The following is a 13,795-nucleotide window of genomic DNA, read 5'->3' on the forward strand; positions in this document are numbered from 1 at the left end:
AGCTTTTTTATATACAGCTGCCACCGGGGGGGGAACGTGGCACGAGGGGGAACCTACTCGAGGGGTGGGTCAGAACGCAGGGTGCCCCCCCAAAAAAGCTTTCACATTGGAAGGGGGAGGGGGTCCCTCCTGCACGGCAAGCGAGCCGTTCTTGCTATAAATGATAGCAGCGGAATCCCGAAAGCGTCTCCCCTTCGCTCCCACTGGCACCAAAGAGCATCAAGGCAAGGCAGCCTTGAGCTTCTTTCTCACCCGTTCCGGTTTTCCTGGGGTGAAAGCTTTCTACCTTGGAAGGGGGAGGGGGGGTCCCTCCTGCACAGCAAGCGAGCCTTTCTTGCTATAAATGACAGCAGCAGAATCCCGAACGCGTCTCTCTCCCCTTCGCTCCCGCTGGCACCAAAGAGCATCTAGGCGAGGGAGCCATGAGTTTCTTGCTCACCCCTTCCTGTTTTCCCGGTGCGAATCCAGGTTTTCCTGACGCGACTTCCACAGGGGGGGGGTACATGGGAATCGAGAGGTGGGTCAGAATGCAAGGTGCACCCCCCCCACCGAAAGCTTTCCACCTTGGAAGGGGGAGGAAGGGGTCCCTCCTGCACGGCAAGCGAGCCTTTCTTGCTATAAATGATAGCAGCGGAATCCCGAAAGCGTCTCCCCTTTGCTCCCGCTGGCACCAAAGAGCATCAAGACAAGGCAGCCTTGAGCTTCTTTCTCACCCGTTCTGGTTTTCCCAGGGTGAAAGCTTTCTACCTTGGGAGGGGGAGGGGTGTCCCTCCTGCACAGCAAGCGAGCCTTTCTTGCTATAAATGACAGCAGCAGAATCCCGAACGCATCTCTTTCCTGCTGGCACCAAAGAGCATCAAGGCGAGGGAGCCTTGAGCTTCTTTCTCACCGTTCCTGATTTCCCGGGGTGAATTCAGCTTTTCCTTATACAGCTGCCACGGGGGGCGGGGGATGTGGCACGAGGGGGAACCTACTCGAGGGGTGGGTCAGAACGCAGGGTGCCCCCCCCAAAATCTTTCACATTGGAGGAGGGAGGGGGTCCCTCTGGCATGGCAAGCGAGCCTTTCTTGCTATAAATGACAGCAGCAGAATCCCGAACGCGTCTCTCTCCCCTTCGCTCCCGCTGGCACCAAAGAGCATCTAGGCGAGGGAGCCTTGAGTTTCTTGCTCACCCCTTCCTGTTTTCCCGGTGCGAATCCAGGTTTTCCTGACGCGACTTCCACAGGGGGGGGTACATGGGAATCGAGAGGTGGGTCAGAATGCAAGGTGCACCCCCCCCACCGAAAGCTTTCCACCTTGGAAGGGGGAGGGGGGGTCCCTCCTGCACGGCAAGCGAGCCTTTCTTGCTATAAATGACAGCAACAGAATCTGAAAGTGTCTCCCTTTTGCTCCCACTGGCACCAAAGAGCATCAAGGCAAGGCAGCCTTGAGCTTCTTTCTCACCCGTTCTGGTTTTCCCGGGGTGAAAGCTTTCCACCTTGGAAGGGGGAGGGGGGGTCCCTCCTGCACAGCAAGCGAGCCTTTCTTGCTATAAATGACAGCAGCAGAATCCCGAACGCGTCTCTCTCCCCTTCGCTCCCGCTGGCACCAAAGAGCATCAAGGCGAGGCAGCCTTGAGCTTCTTGCTCACCCCTTCCTGTTTTCCCGGTGCGAATCCAGGTTTTCCTGACGCGACTTCCACAGGGGGGGGTACATGGGAATCGAGAGGTGGGTCAGAATGCAAGGTGCACCCCCCCCACCGAAAGCTTTCCACCTTGGAAGGGGGAGGGGGGGTCCCTCCTGCACGGCAAGCGAGCCTTTCTTGCTATAAATGACAGCAACAGAATCTGAAAGTGTCTCCCTTTTGCTCCCACTGGCACCAAAGAGCATCAAGGCAAGGCAGCCTTGAGCTTCTTTCTCACCCGTTCCGGTTTTCCGGTTTTCATTTTTTGGCTGACCTCAACTCCAGCCCTTATTGGGCCACGCCTTTTCCACGTGTATCCCCCCACACACACGTCCCCTAGCTTTGACACGCACACCCCATCCCTTCCTTCGGTCCTTAGTCTCTCGCAGATCCCAGGGCTTCCTTCAGACACCCCATTGTCCTGTTCCTCTCCCCACCAGGAGAAAGAAGGTTGTAACAGCAGTTCACATGAGCCCCCACCCCGAGGGGACGCTGCAACCGTCCCAAATATGAATCAAGTTGGCGAGCCTCCAGCTGTCAATCACATGGCCCTGGGGCCAGGCTGCAACAGTCCCGAGGGTTGAGAAATCGTCAAAAGTCCCCTTTTTCCCCATCTGGTTGTAACGTCCGACCGTCACTAAGCAAACTATATTGTAAGTCGGGGGACTGCCTCTGCTTTATCACTTTTTTCCTTTTTTTTACTCCGCCCCCCCCCCCCCGATCATCAAGTTTTTTACTCCTGGCTAGGCAGCTGGTTGGCATCGAAACGTCGCCTAAATATCCTCGCCCCAAACTTCATAAACGATGAGAAAATTGTGCAACCAAGCACGAAGAAGCAACTGCCCGACAGTGGGGACGATTAGCCAGTGGAACCGCCCGCCACTGGAAGCTGCGAATGCCCTAAACGTCCTGGAGGTTGTAAAGGAGAGATGGGGAAACCATTTGTCTGAATCGGCATCGGGTCTCCTGCCTGAGCAGGGGGCTGGACTAGATGACCTCTGAGGTCCCTTCCCCGCTCTCTCATTCCACGACTCCGTCAGTGTCTCCTGGCCGATCAGGGGGCTGGACTAGATGACCTCCGAGGTCCCTTCCCCGCTCTCTCATTCCACGACTCCGTGCAGGGTCTCCTGCCCGAGCAGGGGGCTGGACTAGATGACCTCCGAGGTCCCTTCCCACTCTGTCATTCCACGACTCCATCAGGGTCTCCTGCCCGAGCAGGGGGCTGGACTAGATGACCTCTGAGGTCCCTTCCCCGCTCTCTCATTCCACGACTCAGTCAGGGTCTCCTGCCCGAGCAGGGGGGCTGGACTAGATGACCTCCGGGGTCCCTTCCCCGCTCTCTCATTCCACGACTCCGTGCAGGGTCTCCTGCCCGAGCAGGGGGCTGGACTAGATGACCGCCGAGGTCCCTTCCAGTTCTGTCATTCCATGATTCTGTCAGGGTCTCCTGCCCAATCAGAAGGATGGACTAGATGACCTCCGAGGTGCCTTCCCATTCCCTCATTCCACGACTCCGTCAGGGTCTCCTGTCTGAGCAGGGGGCTGGACTAGATGACCTCCGAGGTCCCTTCCCCGCTCTCTCCTGCAGGGTCTCCTGCCCGAGCAGGGGGGCTGGACTAGATGACCTCCGAGGTCCCTTCCCCGCTCTGTCATTCCACGACTCCGTCAGGGTCTCCTGCCCGAGCAGGGGGGCTGGACTAGATGACCTCTGAGGTCCCTTCCCCGCTCTCTCATTCCACGACTCTGTGCAGGGTCTCCTGCCCGAGCAGGGGGGCTGGATTAGATGACCTCTGAGGTCCCTTCCAGTTCTGTCATTCCACGATTCTGGCAGGGTCTCCTGCCTGAGCAGAGGGCTGGACTAGATGACCTCCGAGGTCCCTTCCCATTCTGTCATTCCACGACTCCGTGCAGCGTCTCCTGCCCGAGCAGGGGGCTGGACTAGATGACCTCCGAGGTCCCTTCCAGTTCTCTCATTCCACGACTCCGTGCAGGGTCTCCTGCCCGAACAGGGGGGCTGGACTAGATGACCTCCGAGGTCCCTTCCAGTTCTCTCATTCCACGACTCCGTGCAGGGTCTCCTGCCCGAGCAGGGGGCTGGACTAGATGACCTCCGAGGTCCCTTCCCCGCTCTCTCATTCCACGACTCCGTCAGGGTCTCCTGCCTGAGCAGGGGGCTGGACTAGATGACCTCCGAGGTCCCTTCCCACTCTGTCATTCCACGACTCCGTCAGGGTCTCCTGCCCGAGCAGGGGGCTGGACTAGATGACCTCCGAGGTCCCTTCCCCGCTCTCTCATTCCACGACTCCGTCAGGGTCTCCTGCCTGAGCAGGGGGCTGGACTAGATGACCTCCGAGGTCCCTTCCCACTCTGTCATTCCACGACTCCGTGCAGAGTCTCCTGCCCAATCAGAGGGATGGACTAGATGACCTCTGAGGTCCCTTCCCCACTCTCTCATTCCACGACTCCGTCAGGGTCTCCTGCCTGAGCAGGGGGCTGGACTAGATGACCTCCGAGGTCCCTTCCCACTCTGTCATTCCACGACTCCGTGCAGGGTCTCCTGCCCAATCAGAGGGATGGACTAGATGACCTCCGAGGTCCCTTCCCCGCTCTCTCATTCCATGACTCCCTCAGGGTCTGCTGCCCGATCAGGGGGCTGGACTAGATGACCTCCGAGGTCCCTTCCCCGCTCTCTCATTCCACGATTCCATCAGGGTCTCCTGCCTGAGCAGGGGGCTGGACTAGATGACCGCCGAGGTCCCTTCCAGTTCTGTCATTCCATGATTCTGTCACGGTCTCCTGCCCAATCAGAGGGATGGACTAGATGACCTCCGAGGTCCCTTCCAGTTCTCTCATTCCACGACTCCGTGCAGGGTCTCCTGCCCGAGCAGGGGGCTGGACTAGATGACCTCCGAGGTCCCTTCCCCGCTCTCTCATTCCACAACTCCGTCAGGGTCTCCTGCCCGAGCAGGGGGCTGGACTAGATGACCTCCGAGGTCCCTTCCCCGCTCTCTCATTCCACGACTCCGTCAGGGTCTCCTGCCTGAGCAGGGGGCTGGACTAGATGACCTCCGAGGTCCCTTCCCACTCTGTCATTCCACGACTCCGTCAGGGTCTCCTGCCCGAGCAGGGGGCTGGACTAGATGACCTCCGAGGTCCCTTCCCCGCTCTGTCATTCCACGACTCCGTCAGGGTCTCCTGCCCGAGCAGGGGGGCTGGACTAGATGACCTCTGAGGTCCCTTCCCCGCTCTCTCATTCCACGACTCTGTGCAGGGTCTCCTGCCCGAGCAGGGGGGCTGGACTAGATGACCTCTGAGGTCCCTTCCAGTTCTGTCATTCCACGATTCCGGCAGGGTCTCCTGCCTGAGCAGAGGGCTGGACTAGATGACCTCTGAGGTCCCTTCCCATTCTGTCATTCCACGACTCCGTGCAGCGTCTCCTGCCCGAGCAGGGGGCTGGACTAGATGACCTCTGAGGTCCCTTCCAGTTCTCTCATTCCACGACTCCGTGCAGGGTCTCCTGCCCGAGCAGGGGGCTGGACTAGATGACCTCCGAGGTCCCTTCCAGTTCTGTCATTCCACGATTCCGGCAGGGTCTCCTGCCTGAGCAGAGGGCTGGACTAGATGACCTCCGAGGTCCCTTCCCATTCTGTCATTCCACGACTCCGTGCAGCGTCTCCTGCCCGAGCAGGGGGCTGGACTAGATGACCTCCGAGGTCCCTTCCAGTTCTCTCATTCCACGACTCCGTGCAGGGTCTCCTGCCCGAGCAGGGGGGCTGGACTAGATGACCTCCGAGGTCCCTTCCAGTTCTCTCATTCCACGACTCCGTGCAGGGTCTCCTGCCCGAGCAGGGGGCTGGACTAGATGACCTCCGAGGTCCCTTCCCCGCTCTCTCATTCCACAACTCCGTCAGGGTCTCCTGCCCGAGCAGGGGGCTGGACTAGATGACCTCCGAGGTCCCTTCCCCGCTCTCTCATTCCACGACTCCGTCAGGGTCTCCTGCCTGAGCAGGGGGCTGGACTAGATGACCTCCGAGGTCCCTTCCCACTCTGTCATTCCACGACTCCGTCAGGGTCTCCTGCCCGAGCAGGGGGGCTGGACTAGATGACCTCTGAGGTCCCTTCCAGTTCTGTCATTCCACGATTCCGGCAGGGTCTCCTGCCTGAGCAGAGGGCTGGACTAGATGACCTCTGAGGTCCCTTCCCATTCTGTCATTCCACGACTCCGTGCAGCGTCTCCTGCCCGAGCAGGGGGCTGGACTAGATGACCTCTGAGGTCCCTTCCAGTTCTCTCATTCCACGACTCCGTGCAGGGTCTCCTGCCCGAGCAGGGGGCTGGACTAGATGACCTCCGAGGTCCCTTCCAGTTCTGTCATTCCACGATTCTGGCAGGGTCTCCTGCCTGAGCAGAGGGCTGGACTAGATGACCTCCGAGGTCCCTTCCAGTTCTCTCATTCCACGACTCCGTGCAGGGTCTCCTGCCCGAGCAGGGGGCTGGACTAGATGACCTCCGAGGTCCCTTCCAGTTCTCTCATTCCACGACTCCGTGCAGGGTCTCCTGCCCGAGCAGGGGGGCTGGACTAGATGACCTCCGAGGTCCCTTCCAGTTCTCTCATTCCACGACTCCGTCAGGGTCTCCTGCCTGAGCAGGGGGCTGGACTAGATGACCTCCGAGGTCCCTTCCCACTCTGTCATTCCACGACTCCGTGCAGCGTCTCCTGCCCGAGCAGGGGGCTGGACTAGATGACCTCCGAGGTCCCTTCCAGTTCTCTCATTCCACGACTCCGTGCAGGGTCTCCTGCCCGAGCAGGGGGCTGGACTAGATGACCTCCGAGGTCCCTTCCCCGCTCTCTCATTCCACAACTCCGTCAGGGTCTCCTGCCCGAGCAGGGGGCTGGACTAGATGACCTCCGAGGTCCCTTCCCCGCTCTCTCATTCCACGACTCCGTCAGGGTCTCCTGCCTGAGCAGGGGGCTGGACTAGATGACCTCCGAGGTCCCTTCCCACTCTGTCATTCCACGACTCCGTGCAGGGTCTCCTGCCCAATCAGAGGGATGGACTAGATGACCTCCGAGGTCCCTTCCCCACTCTCTCATTCCACGACTCCGTCAGGGTCTCCTGCCCAATCAGAGGGATGGACTAGATGACCTCCGAGGTCCCTTCCCCGCTCTCTCATTCCATGACTCCCTCAGGGTCTGCTGCCCGATCAGGGGGCTGGACTAGATGACCTCCGAGGTCCCTTCCCCGCTCTCTCATTCCACGATTCCATCAGGGTCTCCTGCCTGAGCAGGGGGCTGGACTAGATGACCGCCGAGGTCCCTTCCAGTTCTGTCATTCCATGATTCTGTCACGGTCTCCTGCCCAATCAGAGGGATGGACTAGATGACCTCCGAGGTCCCTTCCCATTCCCTCATTCCACGACTCCGTCAGGGTCTCCTGTCTGAGCAGGGGGCTGGACTAGATGACCTCCGAGGTCCCTTCCCCGCTCTCTCATTCCACGACTCCGTGCAGGGTCTCCTGCCCGAGCAGGGGGCTGGACTAGATGACCTCCGTGGTCCCTTCCCCGCTCTCTCATTCCACGACTCCGTCAGGGTCTCCTGCCCAAGCAGGGGGGCTGGACTAGATGACCTCCGAGGTCCCTTCCAGTTCTCTCATTCCACGACTCCGTGCAGGGTCTCCTGCCCGAGCAGGGGGGCTGGACTAGATGACCTCCGAGGTCCCTTCCAGTTCTCTCATTCCACAACTCCGTCAGGGTCTCCTGCCCGAGCAGGGGGCTGGACTAGATGACCTCCGAGGTCCCTTCCCCGCTCTCTCATTCCACGACTCCGTCAGGGTCTCCTGCCCGAGCAGGGGGCTGGACTAGATGACCTCCGAGGTCCCTTCCCACTCTGTCATTCCACGACTCCGTCAGGGTCTCCTGCCCGAGCAGGGGGCTGGACTAGATGACCTCCGAGGTCCCTTCCCCGCTCTCTCATTCCACGACTCCGTCAGGGTCTCCTGCCTGAGCAGGGGGCTGGACTAGATGACCTCCGAGGTCCCTTCCCACTCTGTCATTCCACGACTCCGTGCAGGGTCTCCTGCCCAATCAGAGGGATGGACTAGATGACCTCTGGGGTCCCTTCCCCGCTCTCTCATTCCACGACTCCGTCAGGGTCTCCTGCCTGAGCAGCGGGCTGGACTAGATGACCGCCGAGGTCCCTTCCCCGCTCTCTCATTCCACGACTCCGTGCAGGGTCTCCTGCCCGAGCAGGGGGGCTGGACTAGATGACCTCTGAGGTCCCTTCCAGTTCTGTCATTCCACGATTCCGGCAGGGTCTCCTGCCTGAGCAGGGGGCTGGACTAGATGACCTCTGAGGTCCCTTCCCATTCTGTCATTCCACGACTCCGTGCAGCGTCTCCTGCCCGAGCAGGGGGCTGGACTAGATGACCTCCGGGATCCCTTTCCCACTCTCTCATTCCACGACTCCGTCAGGGTCTCCTGCCCGATGAGGGGGATGGACTAGATGACCTCCGATGTCCCTTCCCCGCTCTCTCATTCCACGACTCCGTGCAGGGTCTCGTGCCCGAGCAGGGGGCTGGACTAGATGACCTCCGAGGTCCCTTCCCCGCTCTCTCATTCCACGACTCCGTGCAGGGTCTCCTGCCCGAGCAGGGGGCTGGACTAGATGACCTCCGAGGTCCCTTCCCCGCTCTCTCATTCCACGACTCCGTCAGGGTCTCCTGCCTGAGCAGGGGGCTGGACTAGATGACCTCCGAGGTCCCTTCCCACTCTGTCATTCCACGACTCCGTCAGGGTCTCCTGCCCGAGCAGGGGGCTGGACTAGATGACCTCCGAGGTCCCTTCCCCGCTCTCTCATTCCACGACTCCGTCAGGGTCTCCTGCCTGAGCAGGGGGCTGGACTAGATGACCTCCGAGGTCCCTTCCCACTCTGTCATTCCACGACTCCGTCAGGGTCTCCTGCCCGATGAGGGGGATGGACTAGATGACCTCCGATGTCCCTTCCCCGCTCTCTCATTCCACGACTCCGTGCAGGGTCTCCTGCCCGAGCAGGGGGGCTGGACTAGATGACCTCTGAGGTCCCTTCCAGTTCTGTCATTCCACGATTCCGGCAGGGTCTCCTGCCTGAGCAGGGGGCTGGACTAGATGACCTCTGAGGTCCCTTCCCATTCTGTCATTCCACGACTCCGTGCAGTGTCTCCTGCCCGAGCAGGGGGCTGGACTAGATGACCTCCGGGATCCCTTTCCCACTCTCTCATTCCACGACTCCGTCAGGGTCTCCTGCCCGATGAGGGGGATGGACTAGATGACCTCCGATGTCCCTTCCCCGCTCTCTCATTCCACGACTCCGTGCAGGGTCTCGTGCCCGAGCAGGGGGCTGGACTAGATGACCTCCGAGGTCCCTTCCCCGCTCTCTCATTCCACGACTCCGTGCAGGGTCTCCTGCCCGAGCAGGGGGCTGGACTAGATGACCGCCGAGGTCCCTTCCAGTTCTGTCATTCCATGATTCTGTCAGGGTCTCCTGCCCAATCAGAGGGATCGACTAGATGACCTCCGAGGTCCCTTCCCATTCCCTCATTCCACGACTCTGTCAGGGTCTCCTGCCCGAGCAGGGGGGCTGGACTAGATGACCTCCGAGGTCCCTTCCAGTTCTGTCATTCCACGATTCCGGCAGGGTCTCCTGCCTGAGCAGGGGGCTGGACTAGATGACCTCCGAGGTCCCTTCCCCGCTCTCTCCTGCAGGGTCTCCTGCCCGAGCAGGGGGGCTGGACTAGATGACCTCCGAGGTCCCTTCCAGTTCTGTCATTCCACGATTCCGGCAGGGTCTCCTGCCTGAGCAGGGGGCTGGACTAGATGACCTCCGGGGTCCGTTCCCCGCTCTCTCATTCTAGGACTCCGTGCAAGGTCTCCTGCCCGAGCAGGGGGCTGGAGTAGATGACCTCCGAGGTCCCTTCCTCGCTCTCTCATTCCACGATTCCATCAGGGTCTCCTGCCCGAGCAGGGGGCTGGACTAGATGACCTCCGAGGTCCCTTCCCCGCTCTCTCATTCCACGACTCCGTCAGGGTCTCCTGCCCGAGCAGGGGGCTGGACTAGATGACCTCCGAGGTCCCTTCCCCGCTCTCTCATTCCACGACTCCGTCAGGGTCTCCTGCCCGAGCAGGGGGCTGGACTAGATGACCTCCGAGGTCCCTTCCCCGCTCTCTCATTCCACGATTCCGTGCAGGGTCTCCTGCCCGAGCAGGGGGCTGGGCTAGATGACCTCCGAGGTACCTTCCCCGCTCTCTCATTCCACGACTCCGTGCAGGGTCTCCTCCCCAATCAGAGGGATGGACTAGATGACCTCCAGCGGTGACCCTTCCAGCTGTGATGATTTGGTAAGAGTCTCCTGCTTCTCTCTGTCTCTCCGTTTGTTTGTGTGTGTGTGGCGAAAACGGGGGGGGGTGGGAACCCGCAGGAAGGCGAAGCCTTTCGCTTTTATTTCCCCTCTGCTAGGGTGGGGGGGGGCGGCGGGGAGGGCCCCCCCCGGCCCCGCCCCCCCCAGGACAAAAGGCAGGCGGGGCGGCTCCGCGGACTCAGCCGCTTCCGATCCTGCCAGAGAGATCTGGAGTCGATCGGGGATCGCGCAGAAGCGATCCTCCCCGGCAGAAGCAGCGCAGGTGGGGAGGGGGTCTTTGCTCGGCAGCTCAAGTGGGGAGAAATGGGGAGAAATGGGGGGGGTCCGACCAGGGGGGAGCGAGGATGAGGAGGATGCGGACTGGGGGGGGTCTTTGCGGGGCAGCGCAAGTGGGGAGAAATGGGGAGAAATTGGGGGGTCCTCCCAGGGGGGAGCGAGGATGAGGAGGATGCGGACTGGGGGGGGTCTTTGCAGGTCAGCGCAAGTGGGGAGAAATGGGGAGAAATGGGGGGGTCCGACCAGGGGGGAGCGAGGATGAGGAGGATGCGGACTGGGGGGGTCTTTGCGGGGCAGCGCACGTGGGGAGAAATGGGGAGAAATGGGGGGGTCCGTCCAGGGGGGAGCGAGGATGAGGAGGATGCGGACTGGGGGGGTCTTTGCGCGGGAGCGCAAGTGGGGAGAAATGGGGAGAAATGGGGGGGTCCGACCAGGGGGGAGCGAGGATGAGGAGGATGCGGACTGGGGGGGGTCTTTGTGCGGGAGCGCAAGTGGGGAGAAATGGGGAGAAATGGGGGGGTCCGACCAGGGGGGAGCGAGGATGAGGAGGATGCGGACTGGGGGGGGTCTTTGCAGGGCAGCGCAAGTGGGGAGAAATGGGGAGAAATGGGGGGGTCCGTCCAGGGGGGAGCGAGGATGAGGAGGATGCGGACTGGGGGGGTCTTTGCGGGGCAGCGCAAGTGGGGAGAAATGGGGAGGGGGGTCCTCTCAGGTGGGAGGGGGGATGAGGAGGCTCCGGGACCCCAGAGGTCATCTAGTCCATCCCTCTGATCGGCCAGGAGACTCTGCACGGAGTCGTGGAATGAGAGAGCGGGGAAGGGACCTCGGAGGGCATCTAGTCCAGCCCCCTGCTCGGGCAGGAGACCCTACACGGAGTCGTGGAATGAGAGAGCGGGGAAGGGACCTCCGAGGTCATCTAGTCCATCCTCCCTGCTTGGGCAGGAGACCCTACACGGAGTCGTGGAATGAGAGAGCGGGGAAGGGACCTCGGCGGTCATCTAGTCCATCCTCCCTGCTTGGGCAGGAGACCCTACACGGAGTCGTGGAATGAGAGAGCGGGGAAGGGACCTCGGCGGTCATCTAGTCCATCCTCCCTGCTCGGGCAGGAGACCCTACACGGAGTCGTGGAATGAGAGAGCGGGGAAGGGACCTCGGCGGTCATCTAGTCCATCCTCCCTGCTCGGGTAGGAGACCCTACACGGAGTCGTGGAATGAGAGAGCGGGGAAGGGACCTCGGAGGTCATCTAGTCCATCTCCCTGCTCGGGCAGGAGACCCTACACGGAGTCGTGGAATGAGAGAGGGGGGAAGGGACCTCGGAGGTCATCTAGTCCATCCTCCCTGCTCGGGCAGGAGACCCTACACGGAGTCGTGGAATGAGAGAGCGGGGAAGGGACCTCGGAGGTCATCTAGTCCAGCCCCCTTTGCGCGGCAGCACAAGGAGGGGCGGGGAGAGGATCGGGACCAGACGGCAGACTTTTGTGTGTGTGTGTGTGTGTGTGTGTGTGTGTGTGTGTGTGTGTTGATTCTCGGGCCGGGGAGGGGGTCTTCTTCCAGGTTTCCCCCCCACACTTTCCCTTCCTCGGATCTCCCGGGGGGGGGCAGCAGGAGGAGGAGGAGGAGGAGGAAGGGAGGGAGGAGGGAAAGGCGCCCCCCCAGACCCTCCCCAAATCCGAGGGTCCCGGGTGGGGGGGGCACAGTCGGAGCAAAAGGCGAAGAGCTGGGGAGGGGGGGCGAGGGAGGAGGAGTGGCGACACCCCCTCCCCGTCTCTCCCTCCCCCCCCCCCCCCGGTCCCTTTACGCTGGGGCGGATGGGGGGGTAGGGAACGGGGGGAGTAGGAGGCGAAAGCGCCCCCTCCCCTATTTACCGGGGTGGGGTGGGGGGGGTGATGCGGAGCTTTTCGGGCGGGATGGAAAAGGGGGGGGGCTTTGGCTCTCTTGAAAGGGGGGGGCAGGGGGCGCAGCTCTGTGTGTGTGTGTGTGTTTGTGTGTCTGTGTGACTTGTGTGTTTGTGTGTTTTTGTGTCTGTGTGACTTGTGTGTTTGTGTGTCTGTGTGTGTGTGTCTGTGTGTTTGTGTGTCTGTGTGTCTGTGTGTGTCGTCTGTGTGACTTGTGTGTTTGTGTGTCTGTGTGTCTCTGTGTGTGTGTGTCTGTGTGTTTGTGTGTCTGTGTGTCTGTGTGACTTGTGTGTCTGTGTGTCTGTGTGTGTGTGTCTGTGTGTCTGTGTGTCTGTGTGTCTGTGTGTGTCATCTGTGTGACTTGTGTGTTTGTGTGTCTGTGTGTCTGTGTGTGTCTGTGTGTTTGCATGTCTCTGTGTGTGTCTGTGTGTGTGTGTCTGTGTGTCTGTGTGACTTGTGTGTTTGTGTGTTTTTGTGTCTGTGTGACTTGTGTGTTTGTGTGTCTGTGTGTGTGTGTCTGTGTGTTTGTGTGTCTGTGTGTCTGTGTGTGTCGTCTGTGTGACTTGTGTGTTTGTGTGTCTGTGTGTCTGTGTGTGTGTGTGTCTGTGTGTTTGTGTGTCTGTGTGTCTGTGTGACTTGTGTGTCTGTGTGTCTGTGTGTGTGTGTGTGTCTGTGTGTTTGTGTGTTTGTGTGTCTGTGTGTGTGTCTGTGTGTCTGTGTGACTTGTGTGTTTGTGTGTTTTTGTGTCAATGTGACTTGTGTGTTTGTGTGTCTGTGTGACTTGTGTGTTTGTGTGTCTGTGTGTGTGTGTGTCTGTGTGTCTGTGTGACTTGTGTGTGTGTGTGTGTGTGAAATGGGGGGGCCGGTGTGTGCGGGGTGGGGTGGGGGTGGGAGAAGGGAAGGACAGCGCTCCCCTTTTCCTCTCCCCGCCCCGGCAGGCCAGCCCCTCCCTCGCCTCCCCCCCCAAAAAAGGGGGTCCAACCCCCCCCCACGCCACCCCAAATCTTCTCTCTCTCTCCTTTTCCCAGCCCGAGAGCCGTAGAGCTTCACCAGCCGGGCATCCGCTACCAGCCCACCAGACACGCCAGCCAGGCCCGGTAGGTCCGGGAACGGAGGGGGGGGGGTTTGCTGGAAAAAGAGGGGTGGGGGGGGTCGTAAAGGCTTTGGGAAAGTGGGGGGGGGGCAGGAGACCCTCCGCTCGGGGCCTGGAAGAATTGGGGACCCATCGTCCCCTTCCTTGCAATAATTTAAAAAAAAAGGGGAAACAGCGTCGAGCGAAGGTCCGGGGCTCGAGCGCGAAGTGATTCCCCCCCTGAAAAAAAATTAAAGGGGGGGGCTTCCCCCAGCTCTGCTCCCCCTTTTTCTCCTCCCCCATCCTCCCCCCCCCCACCGTCCCTTCCCTCTCCCCCTCAACCCCTCCCTGCCCCCTCGGAGCAGCTCAGCGTCCCCCCCTGTCCCCCCCCCAATTAGCAAAGGGGGGAGGGAGGGAGGGAGGGGAGAGCTCCAGAGCAGCCTTGAATGGGGTGGGGTGGGGGAACCAGGCTGGGCCTGAGAGGTGACACTGGACAC

At 60.9% G+C, this 13,795-nt stretch overlaps 1 protein-coding gene across 1 annotated transcript in view; it reads left to right on the forward strand.

Moving 5' to 3' along the window:
- The first annotated feature begins 10,298 nt into the window (after window positions 1-10,298).
- LOC308679299 (GTPase IMAP family member 5-like) overlaps window positions 10,299-13,795 on the forward strand; it is an 8,288-nt gene continuing 4,791 nt past the window's right edge. Inside the window, exons 1-2 of the mRNA XM_081346907.1 lie at window positions 10,299-10,316; window positions 13,255-13,323. The gene's annotated coding sequence lies outside the window, so the exon portion shown is untranslated. The remainder of the gene's footprint in view (window positions 10,317-13,254; window positions 13,324-13,795) is intronic.

The sequence above is a fragment of the Vipera berus genome (assembly GCF_964194415.1).
Source record: "Vipera berus genome assembly, contig: HAP1_SCAFFOLD_124, whole genome shotgun sequence".
NCBI lineage: Eukaryota > Metazoa > Chordata > Lepidosauria > Squamata > Viperidae > Vipera > Vipera berus.